The sequence below is a fragment of the Leuciscus leuciscus genome, assembly GCF_965113295.1.
Source record: "Leuciscus leuciscus genome assembly, chromosome: 8".
Lineage (NCBI taxonomy): Eukaryota > Metazoa > Chordata > Actinopteri > Cypriniformes > Leuciscidae > Leuciscus > Leuciscus leuciscus.
In genome coordinates, this window is record NC_138732.1 from 29738433 (window position 1) to 29746540 (window position 8108).

An 8108-nucleotide genomic window follows, 5' to 3' on the forward strand; every position below is an offset into this window, starting at 1 on the left:
GCTGATTTTGTTCGAGATGATGTGCATCTCCTTCGAATGTGCGCTTAAAGCCCAGACACACCGTGCCGATTTCAGCCGTCAGGTGTCGTCGGCGGTAGCGATTGCACGTTAAGCATGTTTTGTTGACTTGTGGTTAGGCCTACTGATGTTCAGTGATTTTAAAAGTAGCCTCAATTAGGCCTGCATGAAGTTGGAAATTATTTGCTGTTGCAAAGAATCGTTTATGAATGCACTTTTAAGAAAGTTGTGGAAATAAAATAATATTTACATTTTATCAGTTGTTATTGAAACTCATCACTGCCTGGAACACACAAAAGATGGCATTTACTGCAGAGGCGTGTGTGGGTTAGGGCAGGCGGACGGGATTTTGGGGAATTGGGGGGCTCGGCTGTCCTTACCTTCTCTAAGGGGAGGCTCACATTCACCCAATTTGAAAACCCCTGATCTAACCAATACATTTAAAAAATTACAAATGCAGCTACAGAATACAGGTATCGGTACTCGGTATCGGCAAGTGCCAAAAATGAAAGGATCGGTATGGGACTCGTTCGGGAAAAAGTGGTATTGGTGCATCCCTAGTTTAAATAAAAGATTTTTGTTATAAGAGACAATAAAAAAACAACTTTGTGCATCAAAACGTACTCAGTTACCTAATGTAACCTCGGTTCTCTCTAGAAGAGGGAACAAGTATTGCTTAAGTTGCTTACGCTACAGGTAAAGTCATCTTTTCTCGATATGAAGCCAAAAAATTAGCCTTAACTTTTGTATTTATTGTCAACGCAGTGCAGCAGCTAGCAGACCTAGAGCAAGTTATCTAGCGTGCTCATAGGCTGCCCTGCGGCAACTGCAGCAGCCTACCACTGAGCCCTGCGTGACGTCACGAACAGCCCGCCAGAATGGGGGTGGCTTAGCGTATAAAAGGACGGGCTTGGGGGCTGCTTCCCTGGTTTTCATCGAGTGAAGCGATATCAGCTCGTGGCGCGAGCACGGCAGGTTACGCAATACTCGTTCCCTCTTCTAGAGAGAACCGAGGTTACATTAGGTAACCGAGTACGTTCTCTTACGAGAGGTTCTCTCGTATTGCGTAAGTTGCTTACGCTACGGGAACCCCTTGTCAACGCCGTGCACGCCCAGCATCCACCACCTAAGTCCCAGGGGAACGCCCGGGGAACACAGATAGGTGGGAATAAAGGCGGCTAACGGAGTGGGCCAGCACATGTACACAAGCACACAGTAGGGGATACAGAGCGGCGCAACCGGTCCGTACTGAGAATATCAACCCTTTATAGTGCAGCTCACCAGGGGAGCTAAATCAAGTGAAGGTAGTCTGCACACGAAAATTCTGGGCAGAACATACAAAAGTTTAGCCTGCAGGACGGGAACTTCCAGGTTATAGAACCTAACAAATGTAGAGGGGGAGGCCCAGCCTGCCGCCATACAAATGTTATGAATAGAAATCCCGCTGGACCAAGCCAACGATGAGGCCATGCCTCTGGTGGAATGAGCCCTGATGCCCAGAGGGCACTGCAGGTCTTTAGACGCATATGCTGCCGCGATAGCGTCCACTATCCATCTGGACAGACTGTGTTTCGAGGCGACGAGACCCTTGGTGCACCCACCAAATGAAACAAAGAGCTGCTCCGAGCGCCTGAAGGCGGCGGAGCGCGTGATGTAAACTCTCAACACCCTGACGGGGCAAAGGAGGTTACCGTCGGCCTCGCTACCGGATGCCGGTAAAGCCGACAGAGAAATGACCTGCGCTCTGAAGGGAGTGCCAATCACCTTGGGGACATAGCCATGTCTCGGTTTGAGAATGACTTTAGAGTCATTAGGTCCGAACTCGAGACACGCAGCGTTAACAGATAACGCGTGTAAGTCACCCACGCGTTTGACTGATGACAGGGCTATCAGAAAAACGGTTTTGAGCGAAAGGTATTTCAAATCCACTGTCTTTAGAGGTTCAAAGGGATGCGCTTTCAAGGCCTCCAGGACCACGGAAAGATCCCAAATAGGAACCGACGGGGGCCGTGGGGGATTCATCCTCCTGGCCCCTCTAAGGAAGCGGATGACGAGCTCGTTCCTTCCTATTGACTGGCCGTGCGTCGACTCTGCGAACGCTGCAATAGCCGCAACATACACTTTCAGTGTGGAAGGGGACCTGCCGATATCCAGCAGCTCTTGAAGGAAGCAAAGCACCCACGAGACCTCATAATTTTGTGGGTCTAAATCTTTGTCGGCGCACCATTTGGTAAACACAGACCATTTAGACGCGTATAACCTTCTAGTAGAAGGAGATCTAGACTGCGTGATCGTGTTCACAACCCCTTCTGGCAAGGCAATGGGTATCCGTTGATTATCCATGCATGCAGAGACCAGCGCTCTGGATGAGGATGCCAAATCGAACCGCCGGCTTGAGAGAGGAGATCTCTTCTCACCGGGATCGGCCATGGGGCTAAGTCTGACAGCCGCATCAGCTCTGGGAACCAAATTTGGTTCTCCCATCGCGGGGCTATGAGGAGCACTGAGTGGCGCGCTTCCCTGATTCTCCTGATTACCTGTGGTAACAGAGAGATCGGAGGGAAAGCGTACAGCGGGCCGCTGGGCCAGATTTGGGCCAGCGCGTCCTCGCTCTTTGAAAAGAACAATGAGTGTTGTCTTTTGACACAAAGAGGTCGACTTTCGCTTTGCCGAAAAGACACCACAGTAACTGGACTGTCTGAGGATGCAGGGACCATTCTCCCGGGGGAACGTTGTCCCTGGACAGTCTGTCTGGACCATCATTCAGGTGGCCAGGCACATGCGCGGCTCTCAGCGAGCGCAGTGAGTGCTGAGCCCAAACGAGGAGGCGTTCCGCCAGAACACAGAGATTTCTGGATCTGACACCGCCCTGGCGGTTCACGTAGGACACCACAGACATGTTGTCCGTGCGGACCAGTACGTGGTAGACCCGTAGATAGGGGCGGAAATGCTTCAACGCGTTCTCGACCGCTATCATCTCTAGACAGTTTATGTGAAGGCGTTTCTCCCGGTTTGACCAAAGGCCAAAGACCGGTCTGCCCTCGAAAAGAGCGCCCCAACCTAGATTTCGGTACGAGACAATTCCTATTGTCACTCCCAACCGGTACCATTCGGCCGCTATCCAGGGCTCCAGAGCTGAAACGCAGCTCTGAGTCACTCTGATTCGCAAGCCGCCGGAAGCCCAGGCTCGGTGAGGCACTCGAGCGTTCAGCCAGCGTTGTAGTGGGCGCATACGCAGTAAACCCAGCTGAAGCACTGCTGCAGCTTAAGCCATACAGCCCAACATTTTCTGAAATGTCTTCAGAGGAACAACGCTGTCTTTCTGAAAAGACGCGGCCAGGAGCCGAACACTGCGTGCGCGCTGTGTCGACAAGCGGGCCGTCACCGCCACCGAGTCCAGCTCTAATCCCAGAAAAGAAGCTGTCTGACTGGGCAGTAATGAGCTCTTGGTCCAATTGACCGTGAGACCCAGGCTTTCCAGATGGCTGAGAAGCACTGTCCTGTGAGATATAAGTTCTATCTCCGACTGTGCCAGTATCAGCCAATCGTCCAAATAGTTCAAAATTCGCATACCCTGATTTCTCAGGGGAGCGAGGGCCGCGTCTATGCACTTCGTGAATGTGTGGGGTGCCAAAGACAGGCCGAACGGAAGGACGGTGTATTGATATACCTGACCGTCGAAGGTGAATCTCAAGAATGGCCTGTGACGGGGTATTATCTGAATCTGAAAGTATGCGTCTTTCTGATCGAGAGAAATAAACCAGTCCCTCGGGCGAATCTGCGCGAGGATTTGTCTGGTTGTGGAACCACCTGGAATCGCTTCCCATGCTTCTGCATGTATAGCTAGGGGTAGAATGGCCTCTGGGTTCCGATTGCACTGCGTGGGGTCGAGAACCTGAATCAGAGGTATCGGCGCGGCGCGCGCACTCTTGATGCTTGAATGCGCCGGCTCGCTGACAGCGATGGCTGGCCGGTTTACACTCAATGACTCGGTCACCTTGGACAGAGAACATTTGTGGCGAGAAAACCAGGATGCGTGAGCGGCACCGGGGGTAAAGTGTTTAACAGTAAGTGTGAGTGCTCGTGAGCGGGCACAGAGATTACGTTTGCAACATAACCGGTATTCGGCAGCTTTAAGTGTTCTGTCCCCTGGGATAACCGTGTGACAGAGCGGGCAGTGAGTAGGTGTGGGCACTGTATCATGGGCACATTTCCTACATTCAACACTCGAGAGGCGTGTGCCATCTTTATGAGAGTGGGCTCTGTGAGAGAGAGAGACACAGGGGGGATCGTGCTTGTGTGTAGGGGTGAGCACTGGGACGTGGGCACATTTTCTACACTCAAAACACCATCGGCGTGAGCCGGAACGGGCGGACACAAGACTTACAACATAGCCGGTGTGTGTCGGCTTTATAGGTTTTGTCCCCTGGGATAAAAGTGTAGCAGAGCGGGCAGTGAGTAGGTGTGGGCACTGTTTTGTGAGCACATTTCCTACATTTAACACTCGAGCGGCATATGCCAGCTCTAGAGTGGGCTCTGTATGAGTGAATGACACAGGGGGAACCATGCTTGTGTGTAGGGGTGAACACTGGGAAGCGGGCACATTTTCTACACTCAAGACACCATCGGCGTGAGCCAGATAACCAGAATTGTACTCTTATGAGATTTCTCTGGGTTGCCGTAGAAACGGTGTTTGGGTGCAGGCGAGCGGGTTGTACAACGCACTCGTTGGCTGCAAAATACACATCTGCAGTCGCCTTCTTAAGGGGACTGACAAGAGCGAAATGCTATGAAGGCTCATATGTTTAGACGCTCATAAATACTCGAGCACCATCCTGTGAGCGGGAGGGTGCGAGATGCAGGTTCGCTTTCTGTATGTAAGAAAGCTGGCCGCGAGCTCGGAGAAGCAAACAGCATAATTTCTTTCTGCCGCCAGAGCCAGGATTCGAACACGGGTCTCTGGCGCGAAAGCCTAAGATTTCGCCACTGAGCCACAGGGGGAAAACACATAAGCTTTCAGTTAGCGCGAGCATATAAGAGAGCGCAGAACATCATGTTCTGTGTCGCCGTTTGTTTGCAGGCGTGCATGTATTATAACAGGCTCGTTTACTGCAATATTGATATTTCCAGTCGCCTGAACTTAAGAGGGGACTGAGAAATGTGTGAGAAATGGAGGTTGGTCCGGACTCGGCGGGACTAACACTCTCTTTCCACCTTTCGCCGGTGAGTGATGCACGCGAACGGGGCGCGAGGGTGGGGTAGCTTTCTTGTAACGTAAAGAAAGCTAGCCCCGTGACCGTCCGCTTCTGACATCCCTTGTGAACGGCGCAGTTTGCGCGGCACAAGCAAAGGGAGAGAGAGTGGGAAGAGGGGCGAGTAGCCAGAGAGTGTCATCATGTTTTGCGTCGGCGTTTGTTTGCAGGCGTGCATGTAATATAACAGGCTCGTTTACTGCAATATTGATATTTCCAGTGACGCACGAATGGGGCGCGAGGGCGGGGTAGCTTTCTTGTAACGTAAAGAAAGCTAGCCCCATGACCGTTCGCTTCTGACATCCCTTGTGAACGCCGCAGTTTGCGCGGCACAAGCAAAGGGAGAGAGAGCGAGAAGAGGGGCGAGTAGCCAGAGAGCGTCATCACGTTTGCAGGCGTGCATGTAATATAACAGGCTTGTTTACTGCAATATAGATATTTCCAGTCGCCTGAACTAAAGAGGGGACTGAGAAATGTGTGAGAAATGAAGGTTGGTCCGGCCTCGGCGGGACTAAAGCACTCTCTTTTCTCCTTTCGCCGGTGAGTGACGCGCGCGAACGGGGCGCGAGGGCGGGGTAGCTTTCTTGTAACATAAAGAAAGCTAGCCCCGTGACCGTCCGCTTCTGACATCCCTTGTCCCTTGTTTGCGCGGCTCGAACAGAGGGAGAGAGAGCGGGATAAGTGCGAGGCATTTGAAACAACGCCTCATTGGAAATTTCTCTTTTAGAAGAAGAGAGAGTGTGTGTCGCAGCGGCGAACACACACAGCAGAAAGAGGATATGACGCCGGATAGCGTAGCAGGCACGGATGGCTGAAGGCGGCGAAGAATCGTCCGGCTTCCTCAGGCGCTGTCCTCTGCTTGCACTGTCGCTTGCTTCAACGGCGGCGGCTTCTCTCAAAGATCCAGATTCTCGGAGACTGAAGATTCTCGGAGACTGAAGAACGGATGTGCACATGCTATTTTTGGAACGAGTTAAGTACTACGCTTACCTTCTATATTGATTCTCAAAGCTCTTTGTTCCTCCATGGATGTGATGGTCGGATGATTGCTGGTTGGAAGCTAAACATTCTGATGTTCTAATCTCTCGAAGCCAGTATGCTTGTTGTTGCCCATCTCTGATCTCTCAAAACCAGTCCTGCTTGCCGTTGTTCACCTTTTAGGCCGACTTTGCGTCCAAATACATCGAAGACGAGGATTCGGCCCCTGCACGTAAGAGCTGTTCTGATGATTGTGTGCTTAAAAACTAAACATCATGTTGTTCTGATTCCTCCAAGCCAGTACTGTTTGTTGTCATGCATCTTCCCGGCTGTCCCCGAGTTAAAGTTCCATCGAAGACGTAGGAATTCGGTCGGAGCTACGAGCAGAGGCCCTAGTTCACTGTGAGTGTGTGGATTGCAGTGTTTATGGTGGATATTTGCACGTGTGAAGTTTGAGTGCTTTGCTGAATACACGAGTGTGGGGAGTAAAGTTTTGCCTTTGTTCGTGCCTTTGACCTGCTGGACCGCTTCACTCGAGGGGCGTTGGGTCTTACTAACCTGTGCTTCTTGAGTGTGTATTATACAGAGCTGTGAGTTATACGTACCCTCCATTCTCTGTCTGAGTCTAGCGAAGAGCCTGCTAAAGCTTGAAGAGCCTGCTAAAGCCGTGAAGTATACGTACCCTCCATTCTCTGTCTGAGTCCAGGGAAGAGCCTGCTAAAGCTTGAAGAGCCTGCTAAAGCCGTGAAGTATACGTACCCTCCATTCTCCGTCTGAGTCCAGCGAAGAGCCTGCTAAAGCTTGAAGAGCCTTATAAAGCCGTGAAGTATACGTACCCTCCATTCTCTGTCTGAGTCCAGCGAAGAGCCTGCTAAAGCTTGAAGAGCCTGCTAAAGCTTGAAGAGCCTGCTAAAGCTTGAAGAGCCTGCTAAAGCTGTGAGTTATATGTACCCTCCATTCTCTGTCTGAGTCCAGCGAAAAGCCTGCTAAAGCTTGAAGAGCCTGCTAAAGCTTGAAGAGCCTGCTAAAGCTGTGAGTTATACGTACCCTCCATTCTCTGTTTGGGCCATCCCTCTCTCGCTGTCTTGGCCTGCCTTGAAGAGGGGCCATTACTTGTGCACTTACCATTGTCCGGTCTGGAGTCGATCTGCTGAAAACGTAAGCCATTCCTCTCTCGTTGTCCTGGTTTGCCTTGAAGAGGAGCCATTACCTGTGCACTTACCATTGTCCGGCCTGGAGCCGATCCGTTGGAGACGTGAGCCATTCCTCTCTTGTTGTCCTGGTTTGCCTTGAAGAGGAGCCATTACCTGTGCAGTTACCATTGTCCGGCCTGGAGTCGATCCGTTGAAGACGTGAGCCATTCCTCTCTCGTTGTCCTGGTTTGCCTTGAAGAGGAACCATTACCTGTGCAGTTACCATTGTCCGGCCTGGAGCCGATCCGTTGAAGACGTGAGCCATTCCTCTCTCGTTGTCCTGGTTTGCCTTGAAGAGGAGCCATTACTTGTGCACTTATCATTGTCCGGCCTGGAGCCGATCCGGTGAAGACGTGAGTCATCCGTCCCGTGTTGTTCCAATCTGTCTTGAAGACGACTAGCTATCTGCCTATTTACCACTGTACAGTTCAAAGAGGATTCCCTAGTCACGTACTTACCTTTTGTTGTGAACGTTTCGACCGAAGAGGGAAGAGACCAGGATTCTGAGAAGAGGAAGAAATTGATTGAGTGACACGTTATTTTAAGAGATACTTTTAATTCAATAAAGATGAACTTTGTACCTTCTATCTGATTGTCTTGCCTGGTGGTGTACTTTGTTAGCTCCTCGAAGTGGTACGGTTCATAGGGGCGGTGCGTAAAGGCCCGG

The 8108-nt window shown here is 51.2% G+C and overlaps 1 long non-coding RNA gene across 1 annotated transcript; it reads left to right on the plus strand.

Moving 5' to 3' along the window:
* Positions 1-6203: 6203 nt before the first annotated feature.
* Positions 6204-8108, plus strand: LOC309504854. Its single transcript, XR_014208204.1, has 3 exons — positions 6204-6842; positions 7412-7805; positions 7990-8108. It is a non-coding gene; the product is annotated as an uncharacterized lncRNA (long non-coding RNA).